This window comes from Hipposideros armiger, unplaced genomic scaffold (assembly GCF_001890085.2).
Source record: "Hipposideros armiger isolate ML-2016 unplaced genomic scaffold, ASM189008v1 scaffold_776, whole genome shotgun sequence".
Classification (NCBI taxonomy): Eukaryota; Metazoa; Chordata; class Mammalia; order Chiroptera; family Hipposideridae; genus Hipposideros; species Hipposideros armiger.
The window spans coordinates 154,820-164,493 of NW_017732126.1; the positions used below are offsets into that span (position 1 = coordinate 154,820).

Genomic DNA, 9,674 nt, shown 5'->3' on the forward strand with positions numbered 1-9,674 from the left:
ACGACCATGTTAAAAACTTGCTCAATATCAGGAACTAGATATACCATTTTATTATCTGACTTAACCCTCACTAGTCCTCTTCTCCCCAAGTGTAGGAATGACTACCCCCCACTTTGTGGACAAGGAAATAGGATCAGAGTGGCTGACCTTTTTCTAATGTGAAAGGCAAGGTTACACATGTAAGGTGAGGGAAGCCACTCAGCTACAGTGAGAAGGGGAACCTGGGAGCAAAGGAGTCAGCAGATTGCCACATACAACTCTTTTGCTGGATGAATTTATGAGGATTCTTGTCATGCTATTAGGACTTGAAAGGAAAGAAAAATCCAGGATGAACTTTTATGATTATGAGTCATGTGATGTTCGAAGACCTCAAAGCCTTTACAGATGCAAAGCAGATAAATGCTGATCCTTTGCGAATGAATAAAGAAAACATACCTAACGTTATGCATTAATCTCACCCTCTACTTATCTTTACAGATTCCTCATCTACTCTATCTTCACAGCCAGAAAAGGAAAACGAAGCTGGGGCAGGAGAGAGCGCTAACATTTAATAAATGCTATTTTCTGCCACCTATGTATGTCAATAGATTTAAAAATGCCTAATGATAAAGATTAGATAAGCGCCTCTATAGCATGACTCTACTACAAGCTGGCAAATTTAGGAAGAAAGTTAGTCACAAGAAAATTATGTTGTTGGCTTTAAGACACTTACCTGGGCTTGGGGCCCCTAAATTATTATACCATCTTCTGTAAGTTAAATGAGCATTGTTGACACAAAACAAACAAACAAACAAACACCCAAATGCTCATAATGTGATTGCTTGATGACTTAGTCTTTGTCTTCGGTATGGCCGATAATTAAGGCAATCAATGATGGCATGTAGAGATATAAAAAAACAAACAAACAAACAAAAAACTTTCTCAATATTATAAAAAGCATCTTTCTGTGATAGGGCTGGATCTGAAGCTTCATAGTCTTTCTCATAAGTTTATTTTAAAATTGCCCAGAGAAAGCCAGTAACTGAACATTTTTAGAGAAGGTGGGGGCAGGAGTGCAGTTTGCTTTTATGTTCACTGCACACTAGCCATTTGCTTTTTGGAAGCCTTAGAAACGGCATCCAAATTTCTGTGGCAAATCTTTCTGGTCTCAGTTTTTAAAGCAGCTTGAAATAAATCCAGTAATAAATTCAGTAATACTTTGTACATGCCAAAAGCTGTGGGCAGTTAAAGCAAACAAGCAAACAAAAACAACTAATGGCATTAGAGAAAGAAGAGAAGAATGAACCTCTCCCAAAAGGTAAGGCGCATGGTTACCCTTTGCTGAGATTTTTCTTCACTTGCTGTCTCTCTGGTTCTCCTCTTAAAGAGCTCATCTGATGTTAAGTTTGTCAAGATAGCAGCAAAGGCTCAGAAGGGAGATCATACTCAAATTTGTTAGAGATGAAACGCATTTATTTCAACAAGTCTTGTACCTTTTTCTCCTGGGTTAATTCTGACTGCTGAAATGCCAACAGAACTGGTAGCCGGCTACTTGGGTGTATCAGAGTCTGCAGAAACTGCTTTTATGGCAGTATTTTTGCCTTATCCAGATCTGTTATTGCCAAAAACTATTCACCCAGACTTATCAAGCTTGACTTCATGAAAAAATGCCTGCCTAGTAAAAGAATAGTATACAGGATATCATCAAGGCAAAGCTATAAGAATTCCTCATTCCGCTTTATCATGCACTCACTAACCCTCATGTTAGATGGGAACAAAACAAAATTATAGATATTCAGTGTTTTCCTCCCTTGGACAAACACTTTGACCGTTTATCAACCTTACATATCTCCATGGATAAATACTGTGTCCACTTCCAAATGTATGTTTTTAGCCCCCTTTTTAGAGGCTTCTTGGAGTTTGCTCACTCAGGAATATAAGGCCTTCCTTTCTTTCCTCTAATAATGTCTGAGTTCTCCTCCCCCCTTCCTGTCTGCCATTAGACCCCCTACTCCCACACAGAGCACAAGGAGGAGATCTTAGGGTGTATTTGGGTATAACTAAAGCCTGTGTTTTCACTAGGTTAAGGAACTGGGATGAGAGTGTCTGGGCTATTGCCTAGCTGGTGGGTAGCCCCTTCATTCCTTTCTGCATGTCGTTTTTGAAATAAGAAAGTCATGTTCAATTGTAAGTCTGTATCAGAATTTCTCCTACACCAGCACTCTGACAGGCAGAAAATAGATGCTCCTTGTTCGCTTCCTCCATCCCTCCCATCAGTTCTGCGTTCATTCATTATTGGCTTGACAAACCTAACACAATCACCAAATGAGATAAAATACGGGAAAGCAAAGAGCACATAGAAAAGCTTCAACCAAACCATGTTTAACTGAAACAACTTCCAAATCACCTGGGCAGCAGACCACAATATGAGAAGTTTGTTCTGTTTATGTTTATGTGTTTGCATATTGGTTTTTCTACCAAGGGGCCTATGTGATTGCTTAGGTTTTCCTAGGAAAGTCTAACCCTTTTAGAGTCTGAATTCTTGCTGCCCTACACTGTCCTTGTTTTATCTCTCCATTTCATGTTTTAAAGGAAACACTCTTGCAACTCCACAGGGCTCTGACATGTTGCAATGGATTTGAGGGCAGAGGACCCCACGGGCTGAGACCATGTTTTCAAAGCAGGATGGAGGATGGTGATGGGATTGGGTAATGGAAGCTATTTATTTACCACCAGCTGCCTCCAGCTGTGACACCCTGCTAGGTTATGGAATAAAGCACAGTAAATAAACACCACGAGGAGACACGCTGAAGCACAGCATACATGGAAATCCATCCCCTCACAAATCCTGGAAAAATATGTACTCAGTGATGAGCACGTCCAAAATAAACCATCCCAAGCCAACGAGCTGGAACGATTTCCACGTTGCGGCCCCAGGAGCAATTCAGAGGAATAAACCCGGATTGCCAACCAAGGTCATTGCTCTGAGCAGGTAGACCTTCACCTCCCCTTACAAGACTGACTCCCATCCATCCTTCAAGACTCAGGTGAGACATCACTCCTGGAGAACAGCTTCCCTGACATCTGCCACCAAGTTGCTTCCTTCAAGCTTCCATACCCCCCTGAGCTTCCCCTGTCACTTCTCACATGATCTTGAAGTTACATGCATTGTCTCTTTGCCCACTTGACTGTTGGAGTCCCTGGAATCATGGTCCATGATCTAGTCATCTTCATATCCCCAGCACTTAGTACAATCGCTGCTTGCAGCTAACTACTCAGTAAATGTTTTGCTTAGTTGAGTACATTCTTCTTGGAAGCTTCATTATTTGTTGGTCCTTCATTAAGAAAAAAAATAAAGGCATGAAAAGCGCTGGAAGGGACCTTAAGCATTACCTGGAATCCATGAACCAAAGACAATAGATATTACCACCTTTTTCCTACCCTTTCCTGCTTTAGCCCAGTGATTGTACCCAATTTCTCCCTTCTTTATGGGAGTGATTGAACTAAACATGGTTTGGTTGAAACTTCCCTATGTGCTCTTTGCTTTCCCATATTTTATCTCATTTGATGATTCTGTGTTAGGTTTGTCAAGCCAATAATGAATGAATGCAGAGCTAATGGGAGGGATGAAGGAAGGGAACGAGGAGCATTTCTTTCTCCCCTCTCCTTAGGTCCCATGAAAAAAAGGGTAGACAATGTGGCAGCCCGCAGTGAAGAAACACTAACCTTTTCCCACTTCTTTATTTTACAAATGAGGAAACTGAGTCTCACGACATCCTTACCCTCATTTACACCTTTATTTCTTGTCTGCTCTGTCCATTTAATCCTCATCTCTATGAGAGCTCATTTTCAATCCTCACTCCAGCCCATCCACAAGGAGAAATGTGAATCTAGGGTTGACATTGTCAGAGCCTGTGTTGGCCCACATTCACAAAGCTTTCAGAATATGATTCTGATACTTTCTGGATAATGTCTCTTCTCCCTTGTGGCTTGTAAGTAAGACCTAAAGGCAACTGCCCCACCCACCTCAATCTGAGGTGATCCAAGTCCACCTATAGGACATACATACTTTCCAATAATAATAAAAGATTGGTACTAGGATCACCTTTGTTGAACACCTACTAAGCACTCTGCATTCTGCTAGATGTTTCGCCTCCATGATCCCATTTCATTACTACAAAAACTCAACAAGGCAGATATTATCCCTATTTTGTAGTGAAGAAGCTGAGGCTCAAAGAGATTAAGGAGCATGCCCCAAATCATCTAGCCAGTGGACGATGACCCAAGATTGAAAACTAGCTCTCTTGTTCCAAAGCACATATTTTTTCCTGTCGCTCAATAGGAAAGACATTTAAATAAAGAGGAAGTCCTGTTTAGACACAGCTTCTCATTTCTATACCCCTTTCTGGAAGCTCTTCTTCCCTCCTCTACCCCTCTAAGATGTCTCTAGGAAAAGCTGGTAGCTGAGTAGGTAAGGTGCTCCAAACCACAGGAGGCACGGCGCCGAAGCCAAGGATCAGAAACCAGGAGCTTGTTAAGGACTGGAGCCGGTAATATGGGAAGGAGTTGCAAGGACAGATAGTCCTTTCATTCTGTGAACCCAGAGAAGGTGGTTCCCTCCTATTCATAGAAGCTTTCAATGGGCTTCCACCCAGCCCTTCAGGTCTTGCCCAGCAACATCTTGAAAGCACCACTAAACACCTGTCACAGGGCTCTCCTCTGGCCTTGAAGGATTGCCCTGTGGGTTCTGCCATTGTTACTAAAACTGTGGGAACTCAGTAACTTCCTGGAAATTGCAGATTCAGCTATAATGAAGTGACCATTTAGCCAAACCAAATTAACTTCCCAAACAGTATTCCCACTAACCCCAAACAGTATGGCTGCTAACCCAAAACTCTACAAACTTTAAAGCAGAGAGTCAAGACCCTGCAAGGCCACTTTATCCCTTCTCAAACATTTTCTTTTCCTGACATCCCAATTTATGGTCAGTATTTATTCTTTGATTTTACTTTTTCAAAGCAATTAACTTAGAATCAAACTGGTGATTGATTTTTGAGACCAGAAGTCAAAGTTCAGCAATGATCCAAGAAATAAGGTTATTCTAAGAGCTTGGTGCAAGGAGTATTGTGCCAGGTGACTTCCCATTCATCCATTCCCTCATTTATCCTCATAACAGCCCTGTTGGGTAAAATTTTACCCCCCCATTGTAGATGAGAGATTAAGTATACCGATCAATGTCACACAACTGAGAAGATGCTGAGCAGAATTCAAACCCAGGGCTTGCTTTTTGTTTGTTTGTCTTGTTTTTATTCCAGTCTCCAAACCTAAAGGGGCAGAGCTACACAACAATGAATTGTTTTAAGAAATGGCAAGATGCCCAGGAGCATGGAGACATGAAACAGCAGAGGATGTGTGATTCTGTGCACTTTAAATAAGAAATGTGTGGTAAGTAACAAGAAAGGGGTCTGGACAGGAAGTCCGGCCAGGTCACTGGAAGCTATATTAAAGCACTTGGGCACTAGGCAATGCAGAATGTTTAAATTGATTTCAGTAATTAATTCATTATTCTTTCAACAAATATTTTATGTAGTACCAACTATGTATTAAACCCTGGGGACAAAACTGTAAACAGAACAGATGTTTCCTGTCCCCGTTGGGCCCACAGTTCAACAGAGATGATGGCTCATTTCCATATAGAGTGCAAAGTGCTCTGATAGGGAATGAATAGGTGTTAGAGAAGTATTAGGAGAACCAGTGAAGGGAAGCCTTCCCAAGGGAAATGATGCCTGAATCGAGACTTGATGGAAGGGGAGTGAGGGGAAGGAAGTAGTCAAGAAGATGGTTAAAATCAGTGGGAAAAGCATGAGCAAGGCTATAGGTGAGAGGCTGGCACGTTGGAATAACTGGAAAATGATAGAGTGGTTGATGAGCACGGCTAAAGATGAGGCTGGAAATGTAGATTACACTGGGAGGGACAAGACCAAGACATCAGGGAGTGTGAAGAGTAATGGTCATTTTAGAAAATCACTCTGGGTATGGTGGCAACTGGAGACATAGATTCAAGATGCTCTCTGTCTTTAAAAACACCATGAGAATGTGGTTCAAAAAGTTGATGGGGCCTCAGGAAGCAAATTTGGTCAACTTTCCCAATCAAGATGCTTTCAGCTCTAAGGTACAGAAATTCAAACTGAGTTAAATAATAAAAAATGCAATATTTATAGAAAAAGAAATTCAGGTACAAGGAAAGCATAATATAATCGGAGGCTCAATGATATAATTAAGCACTTTTTTTTTCTTTTTAAACTCTCCATTCAGCTATCTTCAACATAGACTCATCTTAAACCTGGTCCCCCTTGAGATAGTAAAATAGGTGCCAATAACAATTGAGGTGATGTTCCTCTTAGTTATTATCCATCAGAAGAGAGAGGGAAAGCCCTTTTTCTCAAGCATGGAACCTACGTCCCTTCTAATCAGACTCACAAGTCACTCCTGGATCACTGGCCAGGGGAGAAATGCCATGTGTTTATTGGCGTAGATGAGTCAAAATCTACCTTTGAAACTGGGAATGGTGTCAACTTTGCCTGTGTCTCATGGCAATGGAGAAAATTAATACCTGAAAAAAAAATACCATTGCGTTAGGAAGGAAGAAGTTGAGGAATAGGGGTGGAGTCCACTACACGCCACTATTACAAACTGAGCACCTTTGCTTTTGAACAAGTGACCACAGCCCTGATACCTTGTGTGCTGTACTGAAGCAAACAAGTCTCGAGTCAATCCCTCACTTATTATCCATTCAACAACAACAACAAAGTGGTAACTCTTATCTCCTGACCTGGTAACTTTAATTATATGGAAGTAACTGTATGCCTAAGCAACTCACATATTGAACTAAGCAATTCTGGATAAAATACAAATTTATTAAATTAGCCTTCATACCCACATAAATTTTTTTAATGATATTATCTAGGCCAAGACATTTTTTTTCTTTTTCCCTTCACAGAATAATGTGGAGGATCAATTTCTCCAGCTTAACATCACCAGCCTTGGCAGCAGCTCATATTTGGAATATAAATGATGTCATCTGGTTGGCCTTTTCCCATCACAAACAGTAAATCTCTGAATCTGGAGAGCTTTTATTTGGTTACACATATTGTACAGCATCAAGGGGTTAGAACACATGTGCTGGAGATTATTAAAATCATCTGGAAGAGAATGGCTTATTATTGGAAAGCCCAGAACTTACGACCCCTTTCATGCCTGGTATCTCCATCAACTCTTCCTTTGCTCCTGCCTTTTCAAAGCAACAATTTTGGCCTATAGGCTCATGAGCCTTTGCAGACTAAAGTTTTGCTGGTGTGCCATGTTTCCTCTCCAGAAAAAGATATCCCCAACATAGTATATAGCAAGGAGGACAGGATTGATTAGAAGTTAGAAAGCCAGCTTCAGCTCAGCAATATGCCAACTAGATGGCTTTGGACAAGTCATTTAAACTCTCTTAGCTTCAGTTCCCCATCTGTAACATGGAGATGGGTGATTACCAGAGGATTGTTTGAGAGCAATAGTAAACAATTACTGAATATTTGCTTATCACTTTCTAATTTGCTAAAATCTTTTAATTACATTAGCATTACACTTATCTTGTATAGGAAAGAACACTCAGTAGATATTTGTTGAATGACATGTTGTCAGGTGGTAATTTGGTTTGATGGATTCTGAGTCACCAACTCATCTCACATCTTGAACTTAGTTTTCTTCATTTCTAATGTGCATTCAACTTTATCTTCCTTTTAGAGTTGATGTGAGGAGTAAGCAAACTAACACACGTGAAGCATTAGCACTCTGTCTTGCACATCGGTGTGCTCAAGAAATAGAGGTTCCCTTTTCTCCAGTTTCTTTCTTTTTAAGAGTCTCATGTTTCTCATCCTACAGAACTGGCAATAAGGCTGACATTCTAGCTACTGAAGGACACAGCTGTGGAGCAGCGAGAACAGCAAGGCCAGGCTGCCGTCCTAGCTTCCAACTTCCCGGTTGTGTGAACTTTGGCAAGTTTCTCAAGCTCTCTATTCCCCCATATGAAAATGAAGGAGCTCATCTAGAGCTGAAGTTCTCAAACTTGTGAAATTCATAGATGAAACAAGCAAGCAAAGCAACCACAAACCAGGAGCCTAACTTAAAATGGTCAAATGTTTTACTTGAAAAATAGATAGTTTTCAGATACCTGCCACTTACCATTACAGTCATTTCAAATAAAAGAAAAAAAAGATGCCCAAGAAAAAAGGAGAGCAAAATTTCAGAGTACAAGGCATTTCCTTAAACAGAACACATTAACTTGAAAAAACTGACTATGAAAAAATTGCTCAATTGTCTTGCTGTCTTCATTTTCTTTCTTATTTTTTTTAATTAAAATTTATTGGGGTGACAATGAATAGTAAAATTACATAGGTTTCAAGTATACCACTGTGTAATATATCATCTATATATCACATTGTGTGCTCACCAGAGTCATTGCTCATTCCATTACCATATATTTGACCCCCTTTACCCACGTCTACTATTCCCCTCACCCCTTACCCTCTGGTAGCTGTTCTCATTCCCACCCTCATATTTCCAAAGTCTGGTAAAAATTTGTCAGGATAGACATGGGTCTTTAAAGTAGCATTTGGGGACCATTGGGCTATATGACCTGGAAGGTTCTTTCTAGCACTAATGTCCCATGATTCTATCATGATTCCACCATGGTAAGGAGCTGTGGTGCTAAAACAATAGTTTATTTGGCTAAGAATAATAAAACACTGAGCCAATACAGAGAAAAAATCAATTCAAAAATTAATTTCACTGAACTGAATGATTCTGCTTTGAAATAGGGAGTTTAATCAAAACAGTCTAAGATATTATGCATAGATCAACACATAGGAATGCCTCGTAGGTCCTCAAGACAATTCCTTGTCCCTAACATTAGTCTTTCTGACTCAGGTTTTCTGTTCTGCTGACTGTAAAATGATGGTGATCACACGTCACCTACCTACATGAAAATGTGAGAGATGTGAGCCGACCAAGTATATCCAGTGTATTCCTAGCTCAGTAAGCACATGTTCATCCTGAGGTCAACTTTTCTAACACCTTCCGCTCTCTAATCTCAGGCCAAAAAAAAGATCTTTGAGCTATACCATGGTGCTCTCAAAGCTCCTGCATGAACCCCGCATATTTTATCACTGAGATTCTAAATAGAGACTCTCTGATTCATAGTGATCACTCATTTTAAACAAGCTAGTTTTCTGACTTTGACCAAATTAGAAATAGACAAGCAGGATCAAGGTAAGAGAAGCTATTAAGACAAATCGGTGGTTGAGGCTATGCTTTGACCTCCCAGAAGGAGAGAACATAAAAAACAAACACATAAACAGAAGTGATGCCCCTGCTGCTTAGAACAAGAGTAGGTGTTCATAACTTTGATTCTAAGTCATCAAGAAAAGTTTAAACTATACTCTGTATCCTTGGAAGTGGAATAGTTATAGATTTTAGCCAAAGTGGTTGAAACAGATGCTCAGAGTGGTATACCTCAGCTATGAGGAAATTCACCTAAGGGAGGTGGATGCTAATTGTCCTGTGATCCTTGATAAATGAAATGGTAACAGCAATTGAAACAGCAACTTGAATGACTGCCTGTTGTGTTGTACTTTGCCTCTTATGAAGCA

At 40.3% G+C, this 9,674-nt stretch overlaps 1 long non-coding RNA gene across 1 annotated transcript; it reads left to right on the forward strand.

Moving 5' to 3' along the window:
* Window positions 1-1,002: 1,002 nt before the first annotated feature.
* Window positions 1,003-8,383, forward strand: LOC109374014 (uncharacterized). Its single transcript, XR_002122331.1, has 3 exons — window positions 1,003-1,297; window positions 5,295-5,424; window positions 7,909-8,383. It is a non-coding gene; the product is annotated as an uncharacterized LOC109374014 (long non-coding RNA).
* Window positions 8,384-9,674: the final 1,291 nt, after the last annotated feature.